This window comes from Hyalella azteca, unplaced genomic scaffold (assembly GCF_000764305.2).
Source record: "Hyalella azteca isolate HAZT.00-mixed unplaced genomic scaffold, Hazt_2.0.2 contig2691, whole genome shotgun sequence".
NCBI lineage: Eukaryota > Metazoa > Arthropoda > Malacostraca > Amphipoda > Hyalellidae > Hyalella > Hyalella azteca.
The window spans coordinates 156,875-174,051 of NW_025932956.1; the positions used below are offsets into that span (position 1 = coordinate 156,875).

General features: G+C 39.7%; 2 long non-coding RNA genes across 2 annotated transcripts; both read left to right on the forward strand.

Annotated features, from left to right (window-relative positions):
- Window positions 1–2,213: 2,213 nt before the first annotated feature.
- LOC108682098 lies at window positions 2,214–4,435 on the forward strand. The gene is made up of 3 exons (XR_001931547.2): window positions 2,214–2,357; window positions 2,683–2,868; window positions 4,308–4,435. It is a non-coding gene; the product is annotated as an uncharacterized LOC108682098 (long non-coding RNA).
- Window positions 4,436–5,179: 744 nt separating this feature from the next.
- On the forward strand, window positions 5,180–9,007 carry LOC108682099. The gene is made up of 3 exons (XR_001931548.1): window positions 5,180–5,203; window positions 6,062–6,175; window positions 8,725–9,007. It is a non-coding gene; the product is annotated as an uncharacterized LOC108682099 (long non-coding RNA).
- The last annotated feature ends 8,170 nt before the right edge of the window (window positions 9,008–17,177 follow it).

Genomic DNA, 17,177 nt, shown 5'->3' on the forward strand with positions numbered 1-17,177 from the left:
AGATGTGTATAAGAGAGCGATATAATACTTTTCATCTTCCCCTCTATGAAAGTTGATTCTCTGACAAAATTCACATTAACAATAATTGTAAACCACAGAAAAGTGATATTGAAATTAGTTGTGTGGAAATATTACCAGATTTCACAATACAACCGCTTCGACTCAAGAGCGGGCGCATGGACGATTGCTGGCGCTCAGTCTGCACTGAATTAATTGCATCGTTTCGACTTCGCCAATTCGCTACGCAAAATCATTAAATTAAATACACATCCTTTAACTTCCTTTGGGACACGCAGGGTATTTTTCATATTATTTAACCTACAACCGTTTTCCATCAATGCGGTAAAACGGTTCTCTTGGCCGAATGATGAATGTCTCATTGTTTACCATTTAATTTTAAAGCACAAGGTTCACATGGGAGGCTGTGAATTAATTGCTTCCATTAATACGTTAAATGAAGCCAAACAGATTTAAAATAAAACTGGTCTCTTTCGCTTAGCAAATTACACATAACAGCTTCTCGTGCTCATTTTCATAACCCGTGGTCAAGAGTTACAGCCTATTAGTCGCGTTTCTCCTTATCGGCTAAGTCGTAGCAGGACCGGCATTTTGGTACTCTAAGCACGTTGACTCCGATTGCTACATCTTGTACTATTATTTCACTTTTGTGCTCCAATGAATTTTTTTCTACTCACTACTTCCTGGAGAAATATACTTCATGGTACGCATACCACTTCGGAGTCAACGTGTTATGAACTCTGCCTTCTAATTTCAGAAATTAAACATCAATGCTCTCACCGCAGGTCTACATAGTTCAAAATTATGTTACGGCCAAACTTCAACTTTACGAAAAGACTTTTCCTAGGCAATTTATTTTTGTACTCTGTGCACCTGTATCTGTATGCTTGCTAGTGGCACGTAGCAAGGGTGGGATTTACGATAAGGGTTATATGTGACCGGATTCATGTTTCGTATCGGATCACTGAAATTAGACTATTCATTTAGTAGAACTCGACCAACATTTTTAGAGCGGACGAGAAAGTGACCCTTACATTTTATCTCTTAACCACCATTTTTAGAATTCCACTCTGTATAATAATAATGTGTCTATGTAGCTCACCAGATACGTTGTACAGCAATAGAGAGGTTTTAATAACATTGTATCATTTTTTTCTACCAACTAAAAAAAAACATGGCAGCTAAATAGCAACTTTTTTCGTATAGGCAATATCTGCTGCCAATTACACCATTTTAAGAATAGAATAGAAGTGTCGGCACTGAAGAAATAGGCCCATGGCCTGTTGTCGATTCTTGAACTTTTCGTGACTTGATTCAATCACATTCAAGCTTATCCATTACTAATGTTGCTTTTCATGTTGCAGCCCACGCATCATGCAGGGTTCAACACTGTTCACGTCATCAGGCACGAAGTACTTCCACATGTTCAACATATCTTTATGTGGCGACACTACAGTCACATGTTCCAACAATGTGTCGGTCAACATAGAGGGGAAGACGAGCACGGTCAGTGTTACATGTCGAACTCTGTGACATGTTGAAAACATGATGGATGTTCTCGTGATACTTGACATATTTCCGTGTATATACTATGAAAACACACTACCGCGATTTAATGACGTTTTGATAAATTTGTCATGTGCATGATAGATATAAAATAGACTTTCACACACAAGGGCTGTGTTGTTGTCAAGTGTTGCCCAGTTAGTCTCGTAACATTTCCCATACAGAATTCTCTCAGTATCGTTTATTATATCCCTGTTTAGATTCGCCACGTCTAATTCATTTTTCTGGAATCATTTTCATTTATCGAAAATAGTAAAGATTTGGTTTGGTCAGCTAATCACTGCCGGCTATTAATGACAAATAGACGAGAAATCGCCCGCTATGTGTACTTGGGCCGCTTTTTTAACTTGGCCGCTAAGTGTACTTGGACTGCTACTTGAACTTTGGCCGCTACGTCCACTTAGGGCGCTCCTTAAACTTAGTCCGTTTCTTGTACTTAATTGAGTGTTGTTGGTACATCCCCTGGGATTTAGTCCAATATATAATATACATGATTTCTGTGATATAATTGAGAATAATCGGCCTCAATCCCTCCAGCTGGTGGCACGGGTGTGTCGGTCCACGCTGGTGCCAGGGGTTGAGGGTGGGGAGGGAGGACAGAGAGGGCAGGGGGGATACATGGGGGGCGGTGGGGCCCTCGCCACGCAGTCCGTGTCCCTGGGGGACCACCTGCTGGGGGTCACCACTGACCAGACCCTCCACGGGGTCAAGGTCATCGACGAGTTCCATGACCCCATCAGGAAAGACCTTCACTTCTTTTTCACGACGCCCTCGTGAGTTATGATTTCGTACAGTGATTTGACACAATTACTATCATAGTATCAGTATTGCAAGTCAGCGCGAACATCCAACGTTTAACATACATCATCATTGTTGCAAATAATCGTTAACTCGCATTCTTTATTATCATTATGATTTCAGATCATCTCGCACGCGCACTCTTTAATATCATCGGTAGAGTAAATCAACATTGCATGTTGTAAGGGATAGAAAGTTTCAATCATTATCTATCAATAATAGCCTACATGATCATGTAGGCAAGTTGAGAGTTCGGAGAGCCCCAAGAATGCGCTGCCCTAAACCTGTTCGGTGTCGCAGGTCGACGCGCGCATGCGAGGACGGGCGGCGCAGTACGGTGACGGTACGGTGCGCGCTGGAGGAGTCCGGTCAGGGGGCCGTGACGCTGCCCAAGCGCTGCCCCGACGGCACCTGCGACGGCTGCAACTTCCACTTCCTGTGGGCCACGCCCTACGGCTGCCCCATCTGCTCCCCAACCGACCTCATGTGAGCGGGGGAGGCGAGGCTAGTGGGTGCTGTGAAGCTAGTGGGTGGGTTGGAACTAGTGGGTGCTGTGAAGCTAGTGGGTGCAGTGAAACTAGTGAGTGGGTTGAAACTAGTTGGGGCAGAGAAACTAGTGATTGGGGCAGAACTAGATAACACACCACACAGTGGACAGGGTGTAAATAGAAGATGAGGAATTACGAGTGCTGGCATCAAGACGGAACCTGTAGGCAGGGCATAACATGGGCGAGGAGTACCTAGTGAATGCTGCTCAACTAATGAAGAGGCGGTACCTATTGACGGTGTGTAGCTAACAGTTGGAGTGTAGATTAACTAGCTAGGAAGACTAACTAGGGAAGGGGCAAGTTACTTATGAGGGAGAGCGTGGCGAGAACTATTAGATACGGCGGAGCAGCAGGGTTAGGAACGCACTCAGTAAGCACAGGAATGGCTGTCCGTAGGAGCCCAACACAGCTCAGCGTCCAGCTCACAACGGAATTATGTGATCCCTTCAACAACGAAGACTCTTATAATTATTACCTACTGCAGAATCGATAGTAATTAACCTTTATGGTAAATCAAACCATTAAATTAGAAAAAAAGAGCCAACATCTACGATGCCAGGAAAGTATGGCCTAATATGAAATGATACAGCACTCGGCCAGACGGTACGTTTGTAATAGTAAATTAGGATGGCTTATGTTAGATTAGGTTAATTAACGTGCTAAAAAATAGAGGACAAATATGCACACTACTACCGAATTCTGAGGAGGGAGCAACTAGTTAGAAAGAGGGGGTTTCCTTTTAGTAAAGTAAAGACTGAACCGCGGGACATCGTGAATCTTATCTCTTCCTAACGGAAGAGATAAGATTTTCAAATCAGAGTCAGAGGCGATAACTGTTCTGGCTAGAATTCCAATGGCCACTTAATAATAGCCTGGCAAGGACAATTAGAAATAAAGTCTTCCGAAATCATATATGCACAATTTGACCTTTCCAATCGATCTGAAATTTTGCACAATTGCATAAAATCAGAGACAATGCATGAATCAGTTGACAGAGTCATGTAATTTTGAAAATTTACAAAATGTTGATATCTTAAAAAATTTTGAAAAATAATTTTTTTAATGTTTGAAAATAAAATTAGATATTCGTTGTACATGTGTAACATCCAAGACACTAAATTCTTCAGAAGTGTTGTTTTTAAAAAGTAATTTTTAAACGCATATTATTATCATAATATCATATCATTAATAATAATATCATATATCAATACCTAGTTGAATAATACTACGGACATCTAAAATGCTTGTAATTACACAGTATATTTAACTTACCTCAATTTTGATGAATATTATTAGAATTTAGCGCAAATATTGCTTAAAATAACGGTCAGCTTTACGCACAGCCAGCATTCACATTAATGATGCCACACTGAGCAGTGTGGTGAAGGGTGAGTGCATTGATGGTGCACAGACAGTGCACCATATCGCACCATCGTCGTGTAGAGCGCCGCCTACACTGCCTGAAGTCAGCAGCGTGCAGTGCAAGACACAACTGCCCTTCCTAGCGCAGGTACAGTGACATCTTTCCATGGTGCAGATGGTGCATGTTGATACCTCCACGGTGCAGATGGTGCGAGTTGAAACCTCCATGGTGCAGATGGTGCGAGTTGAAACCTACATGGTGCAGATGGTGCGAGTTGAAACCTCCATGGTGCAGATGGTGCGAGTTGATACCTCCATGGTGCAGAGGGTGCAAGTTGATACCTCCACGGTGCAGATGGTGCAACTTGATACCTCCACGGTGCATATGGTGCATGTTAATGCCTGTCTGGTGATGTCACAGTGAGATCCCTCCATGGTGCAGTTGATGCAAGTTGATATCTGTGTGATGCATATGGTGCAATTTGATACTTCCTCGGTGCAGATGGTGCGAGTTGATGCCTCCATGGTGCAGATGGTGCGAGTTGATACCTCCATGGTGCAGATGGTGCATGTTGCACCTGTGTGGTGCATGTGATGCGAGTCATCATTCCTGACCACCAAGTAACAGTTATTTTATCACAGCTATTCAAGTATCATCCTTGCTACTTGATAATGCCTGGTAACAAATAATTTCTAATACCATATACAGGAAATACTTTACTTGCTTTATCAATGTAATTCGTTCCCATACACGTCGTCGATAGCTTTTAAACTGGACACGGGAGTGCAGGTGTTGCACAGTAGCACGATGCAACATAGTAAAGCATACAACCGTGCCATAGTACAGCGCAGTACAGCATATAACATTATGGTACAGCACAGTACAACTCGTCGCCAGCGCCTCCTCCAAGGTAGGTCCTGCATTGGGTCCTTACCATAGGACTTACCATAGGATTGTGTCATTACCATAGGATTATCCTATATTGGGTTCTTACCATATAGGACTTACCTTACGTGCAACCAGAGAAATGTGTGAGATTTTGTCATAATAGCGATGCACCTATTGTTTTTGTGTGGGGACCTGACTCTACGCACATAGGTTAGTATCAGTGCTACGTTCGTTCTTTGCTCGTGCTGTGTGTAGGAAGGTGTGTTGCTTTTTGGACACTTTAACCCATTAATTTTTTTCTGTATAGGCTCTTGTTGTCTAGTGCTCTTGTTCTTTCAAGGTGCGCAATTTTTTTTAGTTCAAGGCGCGCCACCCGAAAAAAATTTTTTTTTGTAAATTTCGTCTCGAGTGCAAGTGACTGCTCGCTGTTACTCGGTGTCTGAATCGTTTGCTCTCCATTATATTTCTCATATTTCGTTCCTCTGTTGCCAGATTTGATCATTAATTTCTATTTTCTTACGCATGTTATTTTTCGTGATCCATTTTTACATAGCTTTATATACATGTGTAGGTTCTGTTGCTGTGTTTTTGATACCTACATGTTTTAGTACCCGGATTCATTGAGAATAATATTATTGCTTTATTGTTGGCTTACAAATGAAATTATTGGTTGTCCAAATGTATAGAGTGTTTTTCGTATTTTTTCTAAAGTTAGTGTGCCTTTTGTCCTGTTTTTTATTCTATAGATCATATGTGTACTTCTTGATTATATTGTTGTTATTTATATGCCTTATAATTACCTCATACAGGTTAAGTTTTACAAATATATAGACTACGTTATATCCCATGGATCTCTCGCATTCCCCTCGCACTCCCCCAGGATGGGGAGATGGAGCTGCCCCCCGCGGAGTCGTGCGCCCTCGACGATGAGGAGGAGGAGGACGTGTTGGTGTCCCGCCCCCGGGGGCTGTTGGGACGCCTCAGGAGGGACAAGGTGGGGCGAGGGGGAAGCGGGGGCAAGGTGGGGTGAGGGAGGAGAGGGGGTTGTTGGGACGCCTCNCAGATCTGGAGGATCTGTCTGATCTACTAATCAAGAGTAGAAAAACCTGAGGGGTTTTGGTTCGTTTATAATTGTCCGAATAACTTCATTGGCCAGGGAAGGATAATAACAAGTCGTGTATCTAAGCGTAAATATTAGAGATAGGTTTACAGGATATACTAGGTAGAAGTTACAGGATACAGTAGATAAAGTTTAACGACACTGCGTGTTGGCTGCGAGTGCCGGAGTCTAAGACGATGTGAGCTCGTCTAGAGTTAACTGCATGACTGCAGCTGAAGGCTGTCTGCCTGAGGCTCTTTTAAGACTAAGACTGACTGGCAGTCGGCTTACCGAGCTTATATACGCGGTGACCCGCGAGTAGTGACATCACAGAAGGTGACGTAAGGGTCACTAATGACATCACGACCTGACATGATAAACAAAGTGTGGCGTATGTTAAGATGGGGCGAGGAGAAAAAAGGGGCAATGTAGGACGAGTAGAAAGAGGAGGCAATGTGAGGTGAGGGAGAAGAGGGGGCAAGGTGGGGCGAGGTAACGACAGGAGGAATGAAGAAAGCATTGGAGTGAGGATTTAAATACAACATTTAGATCTGCGCTGTAAATCTAGGCATTCCACAGAAGGGGAGTGCCCGAGATATAACCTCGATATTGTTCGAATTTCAACCTTACTCCGTATTAAGAAAAATAGTGAGACTTATTTGTATTTTCATGATAGACCAGTTGATAACAGACGAGAAATCGGTCGCTTCGTAAAGTTAGGCCAATACGTGGACAAAGACATTTATGCAGGTTTTCTTGAAGACCAGAGCATGCTTTTTATTAATTCTTTTTCAATAGATCGAACAAAATTTCTTGCTGGTATTGAGAGATCGATAAGCAAGTTACCGAAAGATCTTTTGCTGAAATACGACGCTTGGAATATTCAATATTCATTCCAAAGTAGGTGAAGAGTTTTACAACACTTGAGATTTGGAAATGACATAAGTACGAACAAGAGGTATCGTAGATTCGGTTCGAAATCATAACTTAAAATTGCTTCGGGAACAATTTTAGCGTCCTGACAATTCCTTTGGTTTGCAAATTGATAGCAGGAGACTCGTCTTTGATGATGAGAGCCTCCGCTATCGAGTCTCGAAGCATCGGGCCACTGTATGATGATGCTCACCAACGTCACGCGGTGAATGTTTCGTTGTGAGCTTTCCGCTTTTGGTTATTTTGCTTATACGTGTACTTATGGCCTATATACGTGTACTTATGGCCTATAGGCCGTTACGTATACTCATGGCCTATAGGCCGTTACGTGTACTTATGGCCTATAGGCCGTTACGTGTACTTATGGCCTATAGGCCGTTACGTATACTCATGGCCTATAGGCCGTTACGTGTACTTATGGCCTATAGGCCGTTACGTGTACTTATGACCTATAGGCCGTTACGTGTACTTATGGCCTATAGGCCGTTACGTGTACTTATGGCCTATGGGCCGTTACGTGTACTTAGCGCGTTTGAATCGCACGGCCCTTAATATCTATCATTATGTTGGTTAAAACAACGGTAGGTTTTCAGGTGACCACCGGTCTATCGGACCCAATTCATTTTTGGCTTTTACCGTCGATGATCGTTTTCATTTCATCACAAAGCACCTATTCGTAACCTTTAAACGGGTTAACTACTCTCTTATATAGAACGGGTTAACTACTCAGGTGTCGTTAGTTAGGATTGTTCGCTTTTAATTACTTTTTAATCTGAAAAATGTACGCCAACAATGTCGGTTGTTAAAAAGTCAGCTCTACCAAGGAGTCAAGAGAATATGATGCTCGCACAACACTGTGACGGCGATAAGTGTAGAAATATGCACGTTGTATTAACAGGATTTGCTAAATGGTCCTCCGAGATAAACATTGATTTATCAAATTTACCGATTTTTTCTATGCTGACAAATTTAAAAAAAAAGTTCTGTAGATTAAAAAAATATATGAATAAGCGGGAATAAGTGCAGACAGTCAATTTAATTTCAGGATTGGAGTTACGAGCGACTTAATTAAGTGATCAGTTCTCAAATAATTAACAATAACCAACTTTAGATTAACCTTTGTTTAGACCTCGATCAGTCGGCATATAACTGTATATAACTCTAGCTCAACTTTCAGTGGATCTTCAGTAAACCGTCTCTGTTGGCAATTCGCCGTTTTATATTTCATCTATATGTTTCATTTATCTATAATTCTATGCACAAGCCCTAGCCAAAATAAGCCCGTTGCAAGGAAGTTATCTGCAACATGGTGAACTTTACTGTTAACTGTTAACTTGAATGTTAACTTTCAACTGTTGAACTTATTTAATTTTAACTGACATTTGTTCTCCAAATAAACTTAAAACCTTGTATTAAGCACATTTTCACGTTTATAGTGTAACTGAAATTACTACATAGAACAATTAACTTGAGTTAATAATTAATAAATAATAAATAATCGTGTTTTCCAGACGGGCGACAGCAGCGCCATGACGCCGCTGTCGTTCCCGCGTCGCAACCCCGGCGAAACGACTGCCTGAGAGGGAGGGCACCGCCCCCCTCAGGAGGAGCCCCTGCTCCCCTCTTCTACCCTCACCCCCTACGAGGGTTACGAGTGGGATCATCTTCCCCAAATCCCCAACCCGGGGGGAGAGGAACCAGTTTTTGTCTGATGGGGTTAATGCCCTCGATTTTTTCAACTGTAAACTGGGATTTCTTCTTGTTCTTATTTTTTCAGTATTATATTATAGGCCATTATTTATGAACGCTGGTGTTGGGGTGTGAACGCTGGTGTTGGGGTGTGAACGCCGGTGTTGGGGGTGTGAACGCTGGTGTTGGGGGTGTGAACGCCCGCGTATTATATGAACAAAGGTGATCTCAACGTAAAGGAATAACTTTTTACTTGTTTCAAAGCTTCTATTTCATTCTACGCAAATTTCGGAAGCAAATATTTCCTAAAAAGCAGGGGTATTAGAATAGAATAGAAATGTCGGCGTTGAAGAAATAGGCCCATGGCCTGTTGCCGATTCTTGAATTTTTCGTGACTTGATTCACAAGGATCCGGCCTTTGGAACCCGATCTTTCCATAGCTGACGATTGATTGAGATAGCTGTTGGACTTATTGCCTGGTCCGTAATTTGCTAGGCATTTTAAGACTGAACATATGCTCCTGCATAGCTTCGTCTAGTCTGTTTTGATACGTGTTGAGCGTTGATACGTTAATGCCACTTGATTACATGTTAAGTTCAAATAAATTATTGTTAATAATACCAGGGCGATGTCAACACGACGTCACATAGTCCAAGTAACATTATTATAGATATCATTCTATCATTGACGATATTTTTATGTATTAATGTTAGTTCCGCCATGATAGCGCCATGCATAGAAGTATGGCAGAGGGCTTAAGTGTTCAATGTACTGTTCATGAGCAGTGATCATTTAACACTGTTAAGTGTTAATTCATGTTAGTGATGAATCTCTTGTTATTCATTTCTGGTTATTCATGCTTCCTTGCCAAATTAATCAATATTGTTCATTTATAAAATGAATTTCCAATAATTTCACGGTGAGAGATATTCACAAAATTGGATACAACTTTTTCAAGTTTCAAACAAGTAAGCTAATCATTACCTACAAATTGGAAAATTTACATAAATGTTTAATAATTAAATGAATGTTACAAATTTATATTACATGTACAATATATATACCTACACTAACTGCTGAAGAAGTGTGTCAAGTGTGACCCACTGAGATAAATCGTTGAAGAAATGTCGCAATCAGATGTCTCAGTTACGATTCACTTTATCCACTGAGTCATAAAGTGTCACGCATCTCAATATTCGTGTACACATATTCGTTAACATCTGTGTAAAATATACGAGCAAAAATGTGAGCTATATTTTGACGCGTATTGAATGTTAATATTCAAAAGGTAGCATTAAATTAAGCTTACGGTAAAGGCTACAAGAATCGATGAAAATAAGGCTAATATCGTTGGCTGTGCTTGATGTTACCAATATTGAATGTTTGCTCTTCAACTGCCTCTTATTTACCTGCATTTACATCGCAATAAGATAATAATTATAATATATTAAAACATAATAACATATACGTAATATAGTACATACTTATATAATCTACCTAGAAGCAAACATGATTACATATTCTATTCTTTAAATTTATCTATAAGTCGATTTAATCAATCTAAGCGATATAATACTTTTCATCTTCCCCTCTATGAAAGTTGATTCTCTGACAAAATTCACATTAACAATAATTGTAAACCACAGAAAAGTGATATTGAAATTAGTTGTGTGGAAATATTACCAGATTTCACAATACAACCGCTTCGACTCAAGAGCGGGCGCATGGACGATTGCTGGCGCTCAGTCTGCACTGAATTAATTGCATCGTTTCGACTTCGCCAATTCGCTACGCAAAATCATTAAATTAAATACACATCCTTTAACTTCCTTTGGGACACGCAGGGTATTTTTCATATTATTTAATCAACAACCTTTTTCCATTAATTCCATTAATGCGGTAAAACGGGTCTTTAGACCAAATGATGTACGTCTCATGGTTTACTATTTCATTCTAAAGCTCAAGGTATACATGGGAGGCTGTGAATTAGTTGCTTCCATCAACGCGATGAATAAAGTCAAACAGATTTAAGAAAACATTGAAAATAAATTTTCCTGGTCTCTTTCGCCTGACAAAGTACACATAACAGCTCCTCATGTTGATTCTCATAACCCATGGTCAAGAGAATCAGCTCAGTCGCGTCCTCCTCATCGACAAAGTCGCATCAGGACCGGCATTCTGGTACTCTTACGAACGCTGCATTATAGTTACAGAAATTAAACATCGCCAAGCTTCCAATGGCGCTCTCACTGCAGGTCTACGTAGCATCACTGCAGGTCTACACTGCAACGGGAACCTACTTGCACATCCACCTCATTCTGCTGTACGTGTTCATGCTGAGCAGTGCAACACCTCTGTATCTGATAGTGATTTCAAAATTCTAGCTTCCGCATCCGGTGTTAGTGATCGATGAATTTTAGAATCCCTGTATATATTCAAACAGAAGCTTAGTCTGAATGCCGCATTTAGCTTCTTTCCTCTTGAAATAATAAATAGATTGGCCGTTTACTAGCGTTAATTTCATGTCTTATTTATTTATTTTCCGTTTTGAAACCTGACAGTGCATTTTACTTTACTAATTGATTTATTTGTGTTTCTAGCGCTGAACTTTTTCTGAACAGAATTTTGTGTTATGAACTGACGATGAAGCTGGACTCCGAAACGTTTTCTCTTATAAAGATATGGTGAATTTTTGTGGTATTGTCTACGCTTTTAAATTCCTGCTGATAATCAAAATTATGTTAGTTGATTCATTTATATCTGCCATTATGGAGAAAATTTGATCTAAACACTAATTACTAGACTGAACCAGAAATTTTCCGCATAGAACCATAAAAATTCAACAACCCAATCAATCACTTCTGGAAATTAGATGTTCTCTTTCATGATTTTCATCGAGAGTAAAAACTCATGGAGGGATTTTTGGAGCGTTCGGCCTGCACCACTGCTGATCCAAGATAAAACGGCTGAATTACCATCGATGATTCTAACTTCATTGAGGTTATTTCTGTGACCTAATATAGCTAGTTGCCTTTGTAATATCAGACGAATTGGTGTTCAGTGCTCTAACAAACATATAGAAGATAAAGCCTGCTGAATGCAGATCAGGACGTTCGTCGATGACCCTTGAAGAATATTAAATAAATCGCCTATAATCGGAGCGTAGATCAGGAGTAATTAAGATAGCTTCTTTAAATTTATTGTATCAATTTTATTATGTATAGCGAGGTCGAAATGTTCTGATATCGATGTTATTTTATCTCTATCGTAATTATTCGAATCGATGTTTCCGATATTGCCGATTTGCTTGGAGATGTCATTAATATTACAATACTGTTCGCTGGTGTTTGTGTTGAGAGGTTCACATTTAACTAAAGAGGTTGAAATTAAACTGAATGCTCAGCGAGAGGAGTCACTCAGCACACTAGCTTATAGCTGTTCAGCAGACGTGATGGAGTCAGACAACGCATTATTTGCGTTGAAAACGTTAGACATTTTGGTAATGCAGTTTACAAACTTTCAACGCCGAAGAATTCCATAACATGCCGTAGGAACTAATGCGAGCCAAAGCTTTTTCTCTGAGGAGCTACATGCAACGGATTGAAGAGTTCGATTTACAAACAACCAATCTTCGCCTTATAATTAAGCCCGCCTATTCGTATTCCTTTGTTCCAAGATCCTCCCTGATGAAAAGTTGTTTTTTTTTCCACAATGCATTTAGCTCCCATAACACGTGTCTATAACCTTCGTTTCCGCATTAGTCTCCAGAAGCGTGCATCGAATTAACTCCTGTCGAGTCGACTCAGAAAGTCCGATTCGCCCTCACGGTGTCTGCGGTCCAAGGTTTATGCCGCTGTCCTAGTTGAACCTAGTTGAACTATTATGGGGTCACCCACGACTAGGTTCAACTATTAGTTGAACCTCGTTGAACCTAGTTTATGCCTTTTTTGAACCTATTATGTCACATTCAGCGATTCTTTCTCGCGTTTACTCCATTGAATTAAAATGCTTTGGAATAATTAAGAGAGTTGGTGCGGTTGAAAAATGATAAAAATATTAGTTACTATATAGTTCAACGACTTATTTATACCTTTTTCCATTTTTTTAGACGAAGATATCAATTCGATTGGTACAATCTGCCGCCAACATTACTTCAGTTCTTCACAAATGGTTGAATATCACATTGCTGCTAAACATAGGAGCAATAATTGTTGACAACATAATTTCCTATTTGTTGAGAATAGAAATCTATTGACCTACTTTCTGACTGTCATGTGTCTGATACACAAAACGATTCACCTTAATTTCTCAATAGTGTCTATGGATTTATTGATCAAAAAACTTTTTACACTGAGTACACTGAGCCTCGATCAATGGCTATAATATTAGTATAGTATAGCACGCTTCATGAGTTGGCTGAAGGCCAAACGTTCAACGAAGATGGACAAAGTAATTCGGAATGAATGTAGATTTTTCACAATATCTTATTTCTATTCTATAAAGTTTTTCGCTAATTCTAAAATTTTCAAGTCTTTTCCTACAAAAGTTAGAAAATTTAACATCATAAGGGCTATATGTATAATCCCGTTTCGACGGATGATACCAAATAGCAGATCTTCCCTGTACTTAATTGGCACCACTATTGTCGGTCTACGAATTGCCGCTAAGAACCCAGCAATTTTTTCCAAGCTTGGATACAAATCTGACCGACAGCCGCACTTTAATTGTAAGTAAGGACAAACAAAGATCAGACCAAATTTCTCTTGTACGTCCTTGTTATTTTTTGTATTATTTTTCTGATTTGGGCATTATGCGACAACGTTACTTTCCTGAAACATAATTCAATACATATATATAGAGCAAAATTTTAACTTGGATTAGCATATCCACAAACGAATTCGTAAACAAATTCGTATTTCATAGGTGTGAAAAGCATGTTGATAAAATTGGATAACATTTCTCAATTCAGTCAAATTTTTTTCCGTACAATACGCTTTCAAATGTGAAAATTAAATTAAAAATAGTAGATTAAACAACTTGAAGCAATCAACCTTTGTGAACAAAGTTTGTTCCGGTGATAAGTGTATTGAAATAAGCAGATATGTATTTTTTTAGGATACCTATAAGGAATGTTCTGAGACGTTGCATTCATGCTATTCTAAATAGAACAATTGAAGACGTTGAGTGAACTATATATCACATGATTTTTTTGAGCAATGTTGTTGTACCAAAAATTTTACAAAACTTTCGCTTTAGTTAACGAGTGCTTTCATGCTACAAATTTGCAGACACTACTTGTATTTCCATAGCAAAACTTTAATCAAATGTGTTGGAAAACAGTTTCCTGTCTTCAACTAGCGTTAAATTTAATTCTCAATGTTTTCTCATAGAAAATATTTCTCATAGCACCGGTCGAAAGCGTAACTGATTTCAAAAAACAATTTAAAATGCACTCTACGATTTCCATTTGCTACAGGTTGCTCATGAAGGGATGCGTCCTTAATATTGGACCTATTGCTGCCCGCGAAGGAGAGATGAATTGCAAAAATGCAGTCAAAAATTTTCATCATTTAAACCGATGCATAGACAGTCTTCAAATAACGAAAATTTTGTGGCCAGACGATGCTTCAAATAATAATGAAGAAATATTCTACCTCTTCACAATTACCCAATTGCCAAAGACGCAACGACCAGTATGACTGAAGCCTTCGAATAACAAACGCCCAATATTAGCATTTTACGCCAGCCTACATTTCTCTAATATTATTATTATTCTACGAAGCAGTTATCGTGGCGTCTGGTTCAAACGGACTTCGAGAGCACATCACACATGAGTTCAATAACAATCTGAAAATGAATAGATGCGAGCAAGGATGAGAACTGTAGCGTACCAGCTTATTGACAGAATTATGAGTATTTTTTTCTAGTAAATTTTTTAGTAAGCTTCGGGGAACAGCCATAACATAACATAACATAACATAGTGATGTCGGCTCTGAAGTGTAGGCCTGATGTGGCCTGTCGCCGATTCTTTTCCATTTCGTGCCTTGTTCATAGAATCTAAACTCTGTCTCTTATACACATCTAGATGTGTATAAGAGACAGGTACAGCATATATAGCAGCCGTACAGCGTATATAGCAGCCGTACCGTGGACGTAGCAGCCGTAGAGCTCCATGCGCAGACACACGACCCTGGGCTGCACGCTGTACGGCACCACGCGCAGCCGTCGTGCAGACAGCGGCCGTACCAGCGCGTTCCTGACAGTACTGAAGGTGTCCCTGTTGCCCGTGAACACGGTCTGTGGGGGAGGGGGGGTCAGTTAGATAAAGTAACCTAAAGTTTGAGTTACTTAAAGTTTGAGTAACTCAAAGTTAGAGCAACTCGAAGTTGGTGAAACTCAAAATTAGAGTAACTTAAAGTTAGAGTAATTTAAAGTTAGAGTAACTCAAAGTTGGAGTAACTCAAAGTTAGAGTAACTCAAAGTTAGAGTAATTTAAAGTTAGAGTAACTCAAAGTTAGAGTAACTCAAAGTTAGAGTAACTCAAAGTTAGAGTAATTTAAAGTTAGAATAACTCAAAGTTGGAGTAACTTAAAGTTAGAGTAACTCAAAGTTTAAGTAATTTAAAGTTAGAGTAACTCAAAGTTAGAGTAACTCAAAGTTAGAGTAACTCAAAGTTAGAGTAACTTAAANAGCTAACATGCGTATGAGTGCATGTGCAAGCTAACATGCGTATGAGTGCATGTGCAAGCTAACATGCGTATGAGTGCATGTGCAAGCTAACATGCGTATGAGTGCATGTGCAAGCTAACATGCGTATGAGTGCATGTGCAAGCTAACATGCGTATGAGTGCATGTGCAAGCTAACATGCGTATGAGTGCATGTGCAAGCTAACATGCGTATGAGTGCATGTGCAAGCTAACATGCGTATGAGTGCATGTGCAAGCTAACATGCGTATGAGTGCATGTGCAAGCTAACATGCGTATGAGTGCATGTGCAAGCTAACATGCGTATGAGTGCATGTGCAAGCTAACATGCGTATGAGTGCATGTGCAAGCTAACATGCGTATGAGTGCATGTGCAAGCTAACATGCGTATGAGTGCATGTGCAAGCTAACATGCATATGAGTGCATGTGCAAGCTAACATGCATATGAGTGCATGTGCAAGCTAACATGCATATGAGTGCATTGTTATGATGGACTGTCTCTTGGCGGGCCTCTCTGCCAAGCAGATAACTTGCCAATAATTTTAGGTTTCAGATCTGATAAAAGCAAACTCAAACCACGAGGGTTAATATTAAGGTCTCTCTTGCGGAAAGCGGGGGCTAAAATTTCACCAAACAATTTTTATTCGAAGTGTAGAGAAAACATTCAATTCCCCAGTGTAACTAGTTTGTTATGAAAGCAGCTATTGGACTTTTCTGCATTCCATAAGGATATATATATAAATCTATATCGCAGATTAATCAGTAGTTGATTAAATTTCATCTATTTATTGATCAGCTTTCAACAATATTGATCGTTTCATAAAATTGACAATATGCAAATACAATAGTGCGAAGAGGTACATAAATGAATCGCATTCATTTTAGGCCGACTGTGCCATTTTGTTTATTCAACTCATCAAGGAACCTACTACCCATTCTTGCTTTAGTGTTCGTTGCTGCCAGCGTTTGATCAGGTATATAGGCAGATTTTTCGTCTGTGTTTGATGGCTTTAGTTATAAACGCCGCCAGCGAGTTACTGATGTTATCACGAACTCTCCACTACTTTCGATTGCATGGCTTCTGGCTCTTATGAATCAGTATCCAGTTTAAATGGTTTTACTGAATGAAGATCCAGAACATCATTTTTACTTCGGCTTAGATAAAATTTTGAACTCCGTGTATTCTAGAGTTCATCCTCTCATATGAGTATCGAGTAAATCAAAACCTCTTTTTTCAAAGGATTTAGGGTAGCCTATATAAGCACTGAACCCATCGTGGGTGACCCCATAATTCTAAGCAGGTCGTGTAGGAGGAGGAGATATGGTTAACTAGGATAAAATTAGTTTTAAGGCGTTTAATCTATTTCCTAGTTGGTCCAACTATACATACAATAACTTTCCTTCATATTGCGTTAACTGTTTCATTTAGAGACATTCTCGGTGAAATTATTCTGCAACATTTTATTAAAAGACAAATGTTATTATTGCGAAACAAATAAATGGTTTATATTATGGTTGCGTGTTTACTAAAAATAGAAGAGTTATGCTACATATAGGCACTGTGGAG